The 12,728-nt window shown below is 36.9% G+C and overlaps 1 protein-coding gene across 2 annotated transcripts in view; it reads right to left on the bottom strand.

Moving 5' to 3' along the window:
* angpt2b (angiopoietin 2b) overlaps window positions 1–12,728 on the bottom strand; it is a 59,109-nt gene that overhangs the window by 33,695 nt on the left and 12,686 nt on the right. The gene's annotated exons all lie outside the window — the stretch shown is intronic.

Here is a 12,728-nt window from a genome sequence, read left to right as displayed (position 1 = left end):
AGGGGCGTCATGCACCAATTTTTTTTTCAAGGGGGCACAGTGTGCACAGCTCACAGAAATTTGTGCATACACAGACATCAAACGGAAACGGGCTTTCAGTCTTTTCCATGGAACTCTAATTTCTAACAATTCGAGCACCCCTGCCTTCATGCAAAAACCTCTAAAATAAAAGTGTTCACTAACTATCCTATTAAATACTATTCAATCGGAATAATTACATTTGGCATCATATTTACATCTGAAATGGCATGTTTTGTTTATTTACGTTTTGTTTAATGACTTGTTTAATTGTGTCATTAATGCATTTTGCACAACAACTGCATTATCCTATAAAATTAAAACATTTTAAATTCATAAAGTCTATAAACAACAAAAATTGCATAAGCTATAGCCACGTGTTTGAGTTTAATGTTCAATAATGATAAAAAAATATGTTTAGATAAAATTATTAGAGTAACGGATTTTTGCATTCAATTTTACCTCATGTGAGCATGTGTGATTCCGCGCCCCGTGAACTCTGGCGAACTTTGCCGTTGTACTAAGATGAATCTAGAAATCTCTACTAATATAACGTCGAGACGTTCACATTTTAAAGCATACATTTTCTACACAGAGGTTAACTGCACATTACCGTACTGGGGTTTGGAAATGTTGTAAGCGTTTCTTACATGTTTTAATTCCTCAGATAGCAAAATGCAGCAGCAACAGCAAAGAGCTTGTGAGCATGCTCAGACGCTGATGACGTCTGCGAGTGCGCTGACTGCAGCACCTGCATCAAAATGGCAAAAATCTCTGAAAAGTGACAAGGATGCAGCACATAATTAATAATATTTTGCATATTAAACAGATTAAAGGACAAGTAACAGATTAATAGACGCTTCTTTGATTTTGAGGTTGCATGCAAAATCCATTTGGCTCAAAAAACCGCCCCCATGACGCCTCTGCTTGTAATAACTGTTGACTTACATGACGGAAAATCATACATTTCGCAAGTTATTTTGGCAAAGACATGTAACCAAATTCAAGTTTATTTTGGTTAGAAGATGGTTACTCATAGTCAAACTATATCCAGTCTAACGGTGAAATGACAGCTATTGCTTGCTGGGAAGCTACAGTATTCATAAAAATTTGATTTGTTCATGAATTAACTCTCAGGAATTTAACCACTGGGCATTATCTACGTTGTTTACAAGTGTTTTATTAAATTCATCATTTCATCTCTGTAATCCATCTCCCAATATCTTTCAGAGCTCACTGTTTTAGTTTACACTACGTGTCACCAGTTGGTATGAAAAGTACAACTTCTTACAAACATCTGAGAATTTAAATCTTCCTCCCCAATTCATTTGCTTTTCCAGGCACAGCATAAAAATATCCTACACACTTAAACTGTTTCCTTTTACACTTTTCCATCCCATTATTCATAGATGGTTTACAGAAAATGGAAGGTAAGTAGCTATAAAAATCCTGAAGGTATATAACGGGATTAAGTTGCCAACACAAACAGAAATGAAATGTCTATATATGTTTCTTTTTTGACAAGAACCTGTCTCCACCTCCCTTTCCTTATCTGCATACACTTCTCTACAAACAGAACAACGAACATTCATCTGTCTTGCTAAATTCTTCACCACAGCAGTTAAATAGGAACAGTCTGCCGGTAATGATGTGATGCCTCATGGATCAGGGCTTTCCAAAGAGTGTGTGGGTGATGTTTTGAAACCGTGAAAGACTTTATTGTCCTAGCGTCCATCAGAGAACCTGATCAAAGTATGTATAGTGGTGGGAGGGGTCAGGAGAGGTCATAGCTATAGTATTTATTCTGGTTAAAGCTATGATCAATTGAGTAGATGTCTGCGGAGAAACTTCAGAATATGATATGGTTTGTTTAGGTTCAATAGTTCACCTTAATGGAACATACCAATTTTACATCTACGACTGGTGAAACTTATTTTGTTTTTGTCATTCCCGAACTCGCTTACACACTGCACACTGTGAACCATGTGTTAATGCTTTTCGCTGAGAGTAAGATGAAATTATTATCACACTGTGAGTGCAAAATGCCTGAAAACTCAGTCATTTAATTTCCAAACGCAAACAGCAGAATAAACATTTGATTAAGCCTGATGAATTAAAACAGTGCGTTGCATGATTGTAATGATTTATTAGAAATTGCTATTAAGAAAGATTATGGGTTTCACTTTTTATTCTTACAATACAGACATTGCATTGTTTTTCTATGTTTGTCAATTCTTGTGAATTCATGACATAAATGTAAATTCTTCTAATGATATTTCACTTCTTTCTATCTGTCTGTCTGTCTGTCTGTCTGTCTGTCTGTCTGTCTGTCTAAGATACATTAAAGCAAGGCTAACTAACTAATGAAGGCTATTTTTTCTACGATCAAATCATCCAGGTGGATGCTGCATATTGGTGGTGGTTGAGAAGATTAAACCTGTCACATGTAAAGCGCTTTGAGTGCTGCAAAAAAAGTGCTATATATAAATGTAACAAACTATTAATTATTAATTACATATGGACAAACCCACAAAAATCCTTGCTGCCTTAATTTTTTATTTAAATCAACTCAGATTTACAAGTAATTGTAACTTACTAGTATTTATCTTGACGAGCGATGAGATGTTATAAATTTTATAACTAAGATAAATAACACTAAATTGAAATTACTTGTATATCTGAGTTGATTAAATTAAAAAAAGTCGTGAAACTCTAACTTTTTCCATGTTTAAGTGTTATAATTGGGTCCCCAGTGCTTCTATCAACCTATTTAGAACAAATGTGTTAAAAACAACACATTAGTGTTGATTCTAGGACAACACACTTAATGCGTTGTCCCAGAATCCACCCATCTGTGTTATTATTGAAACAACACATTTTGTGTTACTTTTAACAAAACTTGTGTTATATTTTAACACAAAATTAACACAAAATGACACATAATGTGTTAAAATTATACATAATGTGTTAAAATTACACATTAAAATCTTAACGCACAAAGATGTGAAAAAATTAACACATCCTTTCTAATAGTTTAGAAAATGTGAAAAAGATCAACCTAGTAACCATTATCTGTAAGCATGTGAAAAAAATAGGTCATTAAAATTTGGCTCCCCTCGTGATGTCAGAAGGGGATAGTACCACCCCTTAGTCTGTACTATCCAACCATGGCACTGCCATTAAGTTCAGAAATCAACTTATTTAAACAGGGTTTATACAGAAATCCTTAAGTTAAATTTACTACTTTTTACTACCTTTTTTACTACCTTCAGAATATTTTTTAAAACCATCACGACACTGAATTGCAAGAGTTAATCAGCGACCTTTCAATTATTTACACAGATTTTGACATATATAACATACAAAAAAGAATTAAAGTTCTTCTGACTGAAATATTTTTCAGGCCAAGTCATATTCCTTTACCTAACACTTTATGTAGGCGAGACCAATAGCATTTTAAGGGGAGATTTTTTTTGCCATATTGAAGTCTCATGTGGCATATAGGTAGCTGTAGTTTGCAGGGCATTTCAGATTAAGGCGAAACTGCTAACTGCTAAATAACTCACTATACTGTATAAAAAGAAAACATGAATATCACCACCTTTAATGAATCTTTGATTAATTATTTATTAATTGTAAATGTATTTATTTTAGCATTTACTAATCATTTTTAATCAAAGTTGAAACTGTTAACATTAGTGAATACACCGTGAACCACCGTCAATTACTGTAATGACATAAACAAGAATTAATTAATGATTATATTCTCTATATTTTTCATTGTTTGTTTATGTTATATAATGCATTTACTAATGTGAACAAATACAACTTTTTCATATAATATTATTCAGTACACATAAACGAATAATCCAGGGTCTGTTCTGTTCACACAACAGCTTACAGTTACAGCTCTAATACAGTAACGTTATGTATGAATATAAACCCTGAACGAGTAACTCGAGTCAAACTCGTGTAGAATTCACACAGGATGTCTGTAACCATAGTGACAGTTGTTAATTGAATGACTGCAAGTTACATTTATCAACAAAATATTATGTTACAATAGAGGCAGCGCTGATGTGCTAGTTTATGCGCAATGTTTCTGCTGTTTACTTTCTTCTGAGACCTAAATGGTCGTGTTTATATGAGGATATTTGCAAAGACGGGATTTTTGAGGCATATGTGTTATTTAAGGCCAATAAAGCGGCAAAAATACGTACAACACAAGCTCAATGAGAAACGAATGCGCGGCTAGCGTGCTCCTCTGACACAGAAACAGCGGACGCACTGTTGTTTGTGTTTGAATGGCTTAAAATCACTTGTTTTTAAACTGCTATGCTTAAATATATGTTACGTTTTTGTGACCACACGCAAATGCAACTGCAAGAACCGACAGGTGGATGACATCAAAGTCCCGCGAGATAATTTTGGAAGCAGTCTCCTCTTATGATTCCTCGTCATTCGCTCTCAAGGGATTTGGATGTCATCTGCCTTTTGGTTGTTGTGGCGCCACATGAAGTTTACCCACGAGTTAAACAAACCCGTTGTACCAGCCACTGGCTATATCAGCATAGCATTAAAAAGCGTGCCGCGGATGATCAGTAACGTGAGAAATCATTTACCCCCAAAATACAGGACCCTTTACGTTAGTCATACTGTGCAAAGACACGCAATTACCTGTTTGGTTTTCTTAGCCCACGAACTGAAAGGCTTGCCAATCTTCATCATTTCGCTAAGCCAAGTCAATCGTCTTTTACACCTTTATCGATCTTCAAAACATCGGAGCCTTCCTGCATAATAAGTTTGACCATGCTAGCTAAAATAAACTTTTACCTCAGCTTGACGTGATACAGTCAGAAAACCCGGAGTGGATCCGGTCCGTAGTGATTACAGAACGCTTACAGCGGAGAGAGGAACGTGATTCGGCTCCACTCCAGGCTTTGATCACATCCCAGAGACGAAAGATCTTTGATTATTTGCCCAGATATGCAGGTGATTTGAACTAATTTCCAGGCATCATAACGTTACAAAAAGCAATCGAAAATGTACTACCTCAACAGATGACGCTTACTACTTTTTACTACTTTTTACTGGCCTTAATTTGGCATAATTTAATTTACTACCTTTTACTACCTTTTACAACCCCGCGGAAACCCTGTTAAAGCAAGGACACACCCCAAAACAGCTCATTTTTGCTTACACTTACAAAGTGACAACTTGCTACTGTAAATTATCTATAAGGTATTTTAAGCTAAAACTTCACATACATACTCTGGGGACACCAAAGGTTTATTTGACATCATAAAAAAGTCTTGTGAAATGTCCCCTTTAAGGGCTCAGTCACACCAAAAGCGTTTATGGCAGTTGCAGGCGCCTTTTTTGAATGATATTCTATGGGCAGGGCGCGTTTGCGCGCTGTTTATGCGCGCCGAGCGCCTTGCGGTTTTCTGCCGCCTGCCGCGCACGCGTTTTTGAAGGAGCGCTGAGAGCGGAGGAGCGCCTGACGTCATTCGCGTCTTCCATTGTCCAATCGAATGAGGGGAGAGGCGGGCCTTACGTTGTGGCGAGGGAAGTTTACAGTTGCTTTGAAGAACCGGACTCCACTCGCTCACTCTCTCCTGCGTGTTTGTGCTCCTCTTATCCTCAAACAAGGTCAGAGCAAGCGCCCTCTTTTTAAAGTTTCTGCTAATATGACAGTTAACAGCAAAAGAGCGCTCACGCTTCAATATTTGATTGACAAGACAGCTGACTCGGTGGTTGCTTAGCAATATGAAAAGCCGCGCTGCACTGCTCTTTTTTAAAAAAGGCAGTGCGTCGCGCCTTGCGTTTGCAAGCGTTTAAAGCGCTTTTGGTGTGACTGAGCCCTAAGGCAGCAAATCATTTTTATTAATAAACCTATGCTGGCATAGGTTTATTAGTAACCTAGCCCAGTGTTTCCCAATCCTGGTCCTCGAGTACCCCCTTCCAGAAAGTTTTAGATGTCTCCTTATTTAAAACTTATCAGCCTCCTTCCAAAATGGGAAACATGTCTCACTAAGAAGCTGATGAGTTAAATCAGGTGTGTTAAATAAGGAGACATCTAAAACTTTCTCGGAGGGGGTGCCTGAGGACCAGGGTTGGGAAACACTGACCTAGCCAAACAGTTATTAGTAACCTAACAGTTGGGTTGTCAACCATGGGTTATAACAGTGGATCTCAACTCCGTTCCTAGAGGCCCACTGCTCTGCACATTTTGTATGTCTCTCTCATCTGACACAATCAGTTCAGTTCATAGAGATCTCTACTAATGAGCTGATGATTTGAAACAGGTGTGTTAAATAAGACATACAAAATGTGCAGAGCAGTGGGCCTCCAGGAATAACGTTGAGAACCACTGGGTTATAAGATGTAAAAAGCACAAATACGTAATATTTCCTGGAGCATTGTAACATTCTTTGATGGCCTAAAGAATGGTTTGATAATTTAGTACACTCTAAAAACGCTTATTTTCAAGCCAGTGTTGGGTCAAAGAGGACGTGTCCAGATACTTGGGTTATTTTAACCCAAAATTCTGGGTTGTTTCAACCCATTGTTGGGTCAAATATAAACATTTTCTGAATTTAATCCAACCCCTGGGCTTTTTGACCCAATGCTGGGTTGAAAATAACCTAAAATATATTTTTTATTGGTGAAATTTTTGTTGAAGCATTTATAATAGGATGTTTAATGGCAGGTTTCCATTGTGAAACCTACTGCACTACTTTTATTGATACAGCACACCTAACTAAAACTCAAACATGTGTTCAACAAACTTTGTCTGTTTTCTAAGCTAGAACAGGCGTTATCACTGACATGGATTTAAATTGACCCAACTAAATTTTCACAGGATTAAAAAAACGTGACAGCTAGACCTGGTCTCTTCAATAATAAGTCCTAATACCTTATCCAAACCAAAAATATGTATCTATCACTTTAAAACCAATATTATATCATACTGTAGCATCTGTGAGTGATCAAACTTCTCAGTTCTCAGTTTTGAAAAATAATCTACTACTGAGCCATTAACTGGTTGGCTAGGAGATGTAATCCTATTCTCAGTAGTCTAATGACAGAGTAAAGTTCACTTCTTTCTTGTTTTTATGACCTATAACAAGATCCATTTTGAACCTGATATAAATGAAGTGCTTCTCTTCATTTTTTTAGAATGGGTAATCCTTACAGCAGTAGATAAGGCAAAAGAAAAAAAGAAAAGAGCACACAAAAAGGGAGTTTTTAGCAGACTTACTCAGTTTAGCCTGCCTCAGAGAGTTGATATGTTACTGAGCTCCCCAAAGGCTCTAAATCAGACAAATTAGTCTTTTCTCAGAGTGACACAAGCTGGCCTCTCTATCAGGACAGAAAGGGCTGGGCTTCTTTCTTGGGCCTGTCAAAATGGCTCAGTCATGCAAGAGAGTGGGGACAGCTTTGTTATTTCAGTGTGGAGTATTGCCTTCAGGGCTATATCAGTCACCTGATAATGTCTTTTTCACCGGACTTGTCACTCTGTAAAGTAGCAGCAAAACAAACCGGCTTTGCAGCATTGAAAGCTGATGGAAAGCAGTCCATTTCATTTCAAGAACAAATCATTATTGGCCCTAGTCCCTGTTTTTGTACAATGTTTTACCCCAGCCGGCAACTAAAAGGTAAAGCATGCCTGGTACTGTTTTTAGTTTAATCTTCTGTCATTTACTGCAAACATTTATTGCTCAACTATTTATTTCGTTCTGTTCTGTGGTGCTCAATAAAAACGAACACAAATGACCTGACCTCACTAAGTAAGCAACTTTAAAATCATTACAGTATTTTGTGATGTCATGACAAAGAAGGGCATGTTTAGCATCAGCTTAGGCTGGGTACACACCACAAGATATTTGGGCTGAATTTGGGCCAATTTTCCACCTTACGACAATCCTAGGTAGAGTCCCGATCGTCTTTGTGGTTGCACCAATTATCTTAAAGGAATATTCCATTTTCTTAAAAGAAAAATCCAGATAATTTACTCACCACCATGTCATCCAAAATGTTGATGTCTTTCTTTGTTCAGTTGAGAAGAAATTATGTTTTTTGAGGAAAACATTGCATGATTTTTCTCATTTTAATGGACTTTAATAGAGCCCAACATTTAATACTTAACTCAACACTTAACATTTTTTTTCAACTGAGTTTCAAAGGACTATAAACGATCCCAAACGAGGCATATTGGTCTTATCTAGCAAAAAGAAAAATAATAAATATCCATTTTTAAACCACAACTTCTCGTCTAAATCCGGTCGTGATGCGATAGCGTGACCCCACGCAATACGTCATGACGTCAAGAGGTCACAGAGGATGAACGCGAAACTCCGCCCCAGTGTTTACAAGTGTTGAGAAAGAGGACCGTTCCGACGTTGTTGGTTGTCGAATGACATTAATTAATGTCTTTGTGTCAGTTTATTGTTTACAATGGTCCGCAAATGTGCGTTTTATATATGTAACACGTGACCTCCCTACGTCACTACGCATTTACGTTAGGTCGCGCTGGACCGGACCTAGCCGAAAAGTTGTGGTTTAAAGAGCATATTTTTTATTTTTCTTGTCAAAAATGACAATCGTTTCGCTAGATAAGACCCTAATGCCTCGTTTGGGATCGTTTATAGACCTTTGAAACGCCGTTGAAAAAAACTGTTTAGTGTTAAATGTTGAGCTCTATTAAAGTCCATTAAAATTAGAAAAATCCTGGAATGTTTTCCTCAAAAAACATAATTTCTTCTCGACTGAACAAAGAAAGACATCAACATTTTGGATGACATGGTGGTGAGTAAATTATCTGGATTTTTCTTTTAAGAAAATGGAATATTCCTTTAACAGATTTTTTTGTGGTGCGCGGTGTGTTAAGAGCGTCTGAATCTGCTCGGAAGCACGTCGGGGTCACTCCGATCGCAGATCTGTAGATTGTGACGTGAAACGAAACGATACACAATCAGAAAGCGAACAGATGAAAGATAAGACCATAACAACTACATGGTGCAGCATGCACAGTCCAAAGTGAGATAGACATCAGAGATTTAAAAAAGCAGTCCATTGTATTAATGACATTTCTTTATGCCCGTTGTTCGTCATGTTTGTTTACTGTGAAGTCACGTTTGGACGTGAGAAACATTGTGAGCTCTCCGCAAGACTTCCTATGTTCTCAACCGAGACTTGCGTTGTTTGTTAAGTTAATCTGATGGTGCGCGGTGTGTTGTCATGACCACATAGCACAAGTCTACACACTATAGGAACAAACGTTTTGTTTATCATGTTTGTGGTCTCTCATATTTGGAAAATCTGATAAGATTTAAAAAATATTTTGGTGTGTACCCGGCTTAAGATGGCAGCTTTAAATTTACAGGAAAAAACATAGAATGTAAAAAATTTGAACGTAGTGTCCGTGACGTCACCAATAGGTTTGTGAAGAGCTTTTTTAAAGTCGCAATGAAATTGAAATGAAAAACTATATATATATTTTTTTTTTTAATATTGTGGTATTATTAACAAATAACTTATCTGTGAGCTTCATTATTTTAAAAAAAATTGTGTGTGCTCATAATCTTTAATCAAAAATGCAAATCTTATTCCCTCCTCCTTTACTTCCGGTCAAAAGTATGGCAGGTGTCCGGGAGAAGATTTCAGCGATTAGCAATTAGCAACACGACCCAACTTCAAACGATCCAATCAGATATCGATGGACAAATTCAAATCCAGCCCTGCCTTACTTCATCTCAAAAGCCGTTTCATTCGAATATACGTCACCACGGGGAAAATAAGGCAATCGCTACTTCCGTTTCATGGCGACTTTAAAGCTTAAAGTAGGTGGTGTCTACCGTCGCAATCTTGGCCGCGTTTCTCTGCGCATCACTCGCGGATAACCGAAAGTGGGTAAAGAGGCAGGACATGGGTGTAGCTGAGGTGGTTGGTTGCTGAAACCACACCCGCCTAGCTCGACATTAGTGACAGCAGTGGCAGTTCACCCGTCACTCAAGTGGCCACGCCTTTAATTATGCAGAACTTTAATATAATTAAACGGATGAGTTACAAAAAATTCCCCCGCTCACAGTTGTCATGAAGGGCAAAATTAGCTATATAGATCAAAAACACTTTTTATACCAGGCTGTAAACATTATTTTAATGTAAATTTGGACATTTTAACATGGGGGTCTATGGAAATTGACTCCCTTTTAGAGCCAACCTCTAGTGGCCAGACGATGAATTGCAGTTTAAGTCACTTCAGTATTGGCTTCATCAGAGAGACTGGAAGGTTGCCCCTCGGAAAAAACAAGAAAGTATACCTACACTGTGATGTCATTGATGCCTTTCACCTTTGACCCCAATGCAGTTTTACCCAAACAAGCTCTTACTTCTAAAGGGACGTAACAAACATATGTGACAAAGCCAAGAAAATTTTACCTCTGACAAGTCTTAGCAAGAAAAATCTCTGTTTTTTTTTTAAATTTCTCTGCTCTATACCAATTGTGTAAATTACAGCTTTACAAGGTATAAAAATCTTGAAACACATACTTTAACTTTCAATTTTTATCAACAACTGCATTTCCTTTAGTATAGTAAGGTTATGCAAAAACTCAATGAATTCGTGAAATAAAAATGATAACTGTGCCAATTTTCTGGAAGATTAGATCACCTAATGGCAAATAGATAGGTTTAAAAGCATTCATAAAACAGATTGTCCTGAAAGTGGATCCACATTTTTTAAGATATTTACAATCTCTCTCTCTCTCTCTCTTGATTCCTAAGCAATTAAAGCAATAAGCAAAATGCGGTTTAATGTTTGCATGTTAATATGTTCTGGCTGAATGATCTCAATGTTAATGACTCTCAGAGTAAATGATGTGTTGTTGTTCTTCATTCACATTGTCAGATCACTTTGAATGTCAAATAAAATTGTCAATGCTGTTGCAAATCTCTGCAAATTATTTTGATTAGATTATTACTGTTATGCATAAGAAGGTAGGCATTTAAACACAATCACAATTCATGTCAAGCTAAGCTATCTAGCATGTTGATCTTGAATTAATTTCTCCTGCTGTGGCCTTGAACATTTGTGTCATGTTTTAGCTGTAATGAACCGTAATGTGAGTCACATGTTGTACAAATCATGCAGTTTGTTCAGTGGTGGTTGGGTACTGCATAGGATTTTATGGATAAAGATCTTATTAGAGACAGCTGTCTTACTCTTTTTGCCGTGTGTGAATCAGGAAGTTGTAGCCCCCCACCTTGGTAGCCTTTACCCTTCATTCACAACATCCTGGAGTGTGTTCAAAAGATGCAGTCCGTTTTGATGTTTGTGTCTGTAGGGCATGGCATACATGTGGCACCAGAGGTTAAAGCTAAAGGTTTATATCTTTACATTCACACATTTACTGGTTGTAAAACAAGTAAAACCCCATTAAGTTTCCAAGTGACACTGACTTTAGCTTTAAATTACAAAACAATAAAGACACAATTTACATCATTTTTGCATTTCTTGAAACATCAGTCAGCAGTCTTACCCACTTATTTTGATCATATAAAAACAAAACACCATGAATTACATCACTCACAGTCTTCCAGCCTGCCATTGTGTCAAAGTGAACGGATTTTTGTGTGTGCGATCAATAATGGTTTTGTATGTCTTCTAAAATACAAGCTTAAACGATCCGTCTGGGTTTAAGTCATAAAAGACTCAATAACAACCAAACATCTTGATAAGATTTTGGGTATTTTATTTGGTTTCCTGGTTTTACACTTTAAATTTACAGTTATCCAAGTGGGTAGATGGATATGGACTTCATCAACTTGAGTATTTTAGACTAAAATGTACATACTGTATGTCCTATAATGGGTCATTATTTTAATACTTTGTATATTTTTGCTATTGTTGATCACCTGTTTGCCTTTAAAAAGTATTAACATTTCATGTTCAGTAGTTTCTCGATAGAGAAATGCTGCTAAAAATAGTTTTGGATTAGGCATAGCATTCCTGCAGGATCAACTTTCCCAGAGGTTTTTTTGGAAAGCAGTTACTCATGAATAATGTTTACAACTTTGCATGTGTGTTGTAAGTTGCATTTTTCTAATGTTTTCGAATACATTCTGTACTAGTATTTCATTACTTTTTTGGCATTTTGACCCCTCATCGTTTTAATCAGTTCCTGGCTAAGCAAAGCGGCTGGCTGTAGTTTGTAACACCTGCCCTGGACATGAGTGCAAAAGCATGGGAGCTTTCTCTCAAACCCAAATATCTAGCCTAGATGTGTTGAAATGTTGTTTGACTGCTCTAAAAATGAGTATGAGTATTAGGTCTCTTTACAGGCTCAGATGCTGCTCTAGATAGGGAACAATTTGTCCTTCAAGCTTCCATTATTTACTAAAGGACCTTGCATGTGTGTAATTACACGTAGGCTTGCACTACAAATATAAGAATGATCATTAAGCACATTATAACTGAACCCTAATGCTCTGTTAAACACTTTACATTCAAAGTAGACAGTAGACAGTGGCAAATAGATATCAGTCAATGCTGTCAAAAACATGAAGTGTACAGATTTTCTTGCCAGATTATCCCATAAGTAATAGGCCATACATTAGGACATTCAGAATGACTTCAAGTAGTCATTTTGTTTGAACCACCACAAGTAAGCAGTACGCTGTCAGAATAAATGGTCAAAAAAAAATTC

The sequence above is a fragment of the Misgurnus anguillicaudatus genome, chromosome 20, assembly GCF_027580225.2.
Source record: "Misgurnus anguillicaudatus chromosome 20, ASM2758022v2, whole genome shotgun sequence".
NCBI classification, from domain to species: Eukaryota; Metazoa; Chordata; class Actinopteri; order Cypriniformes; family Cobitidae; genus Misgurnus; species Misgurnus anguillicaudatus.
This window is presented reverse-complemented; position numbering and strand designations above follow the sequence as displayed.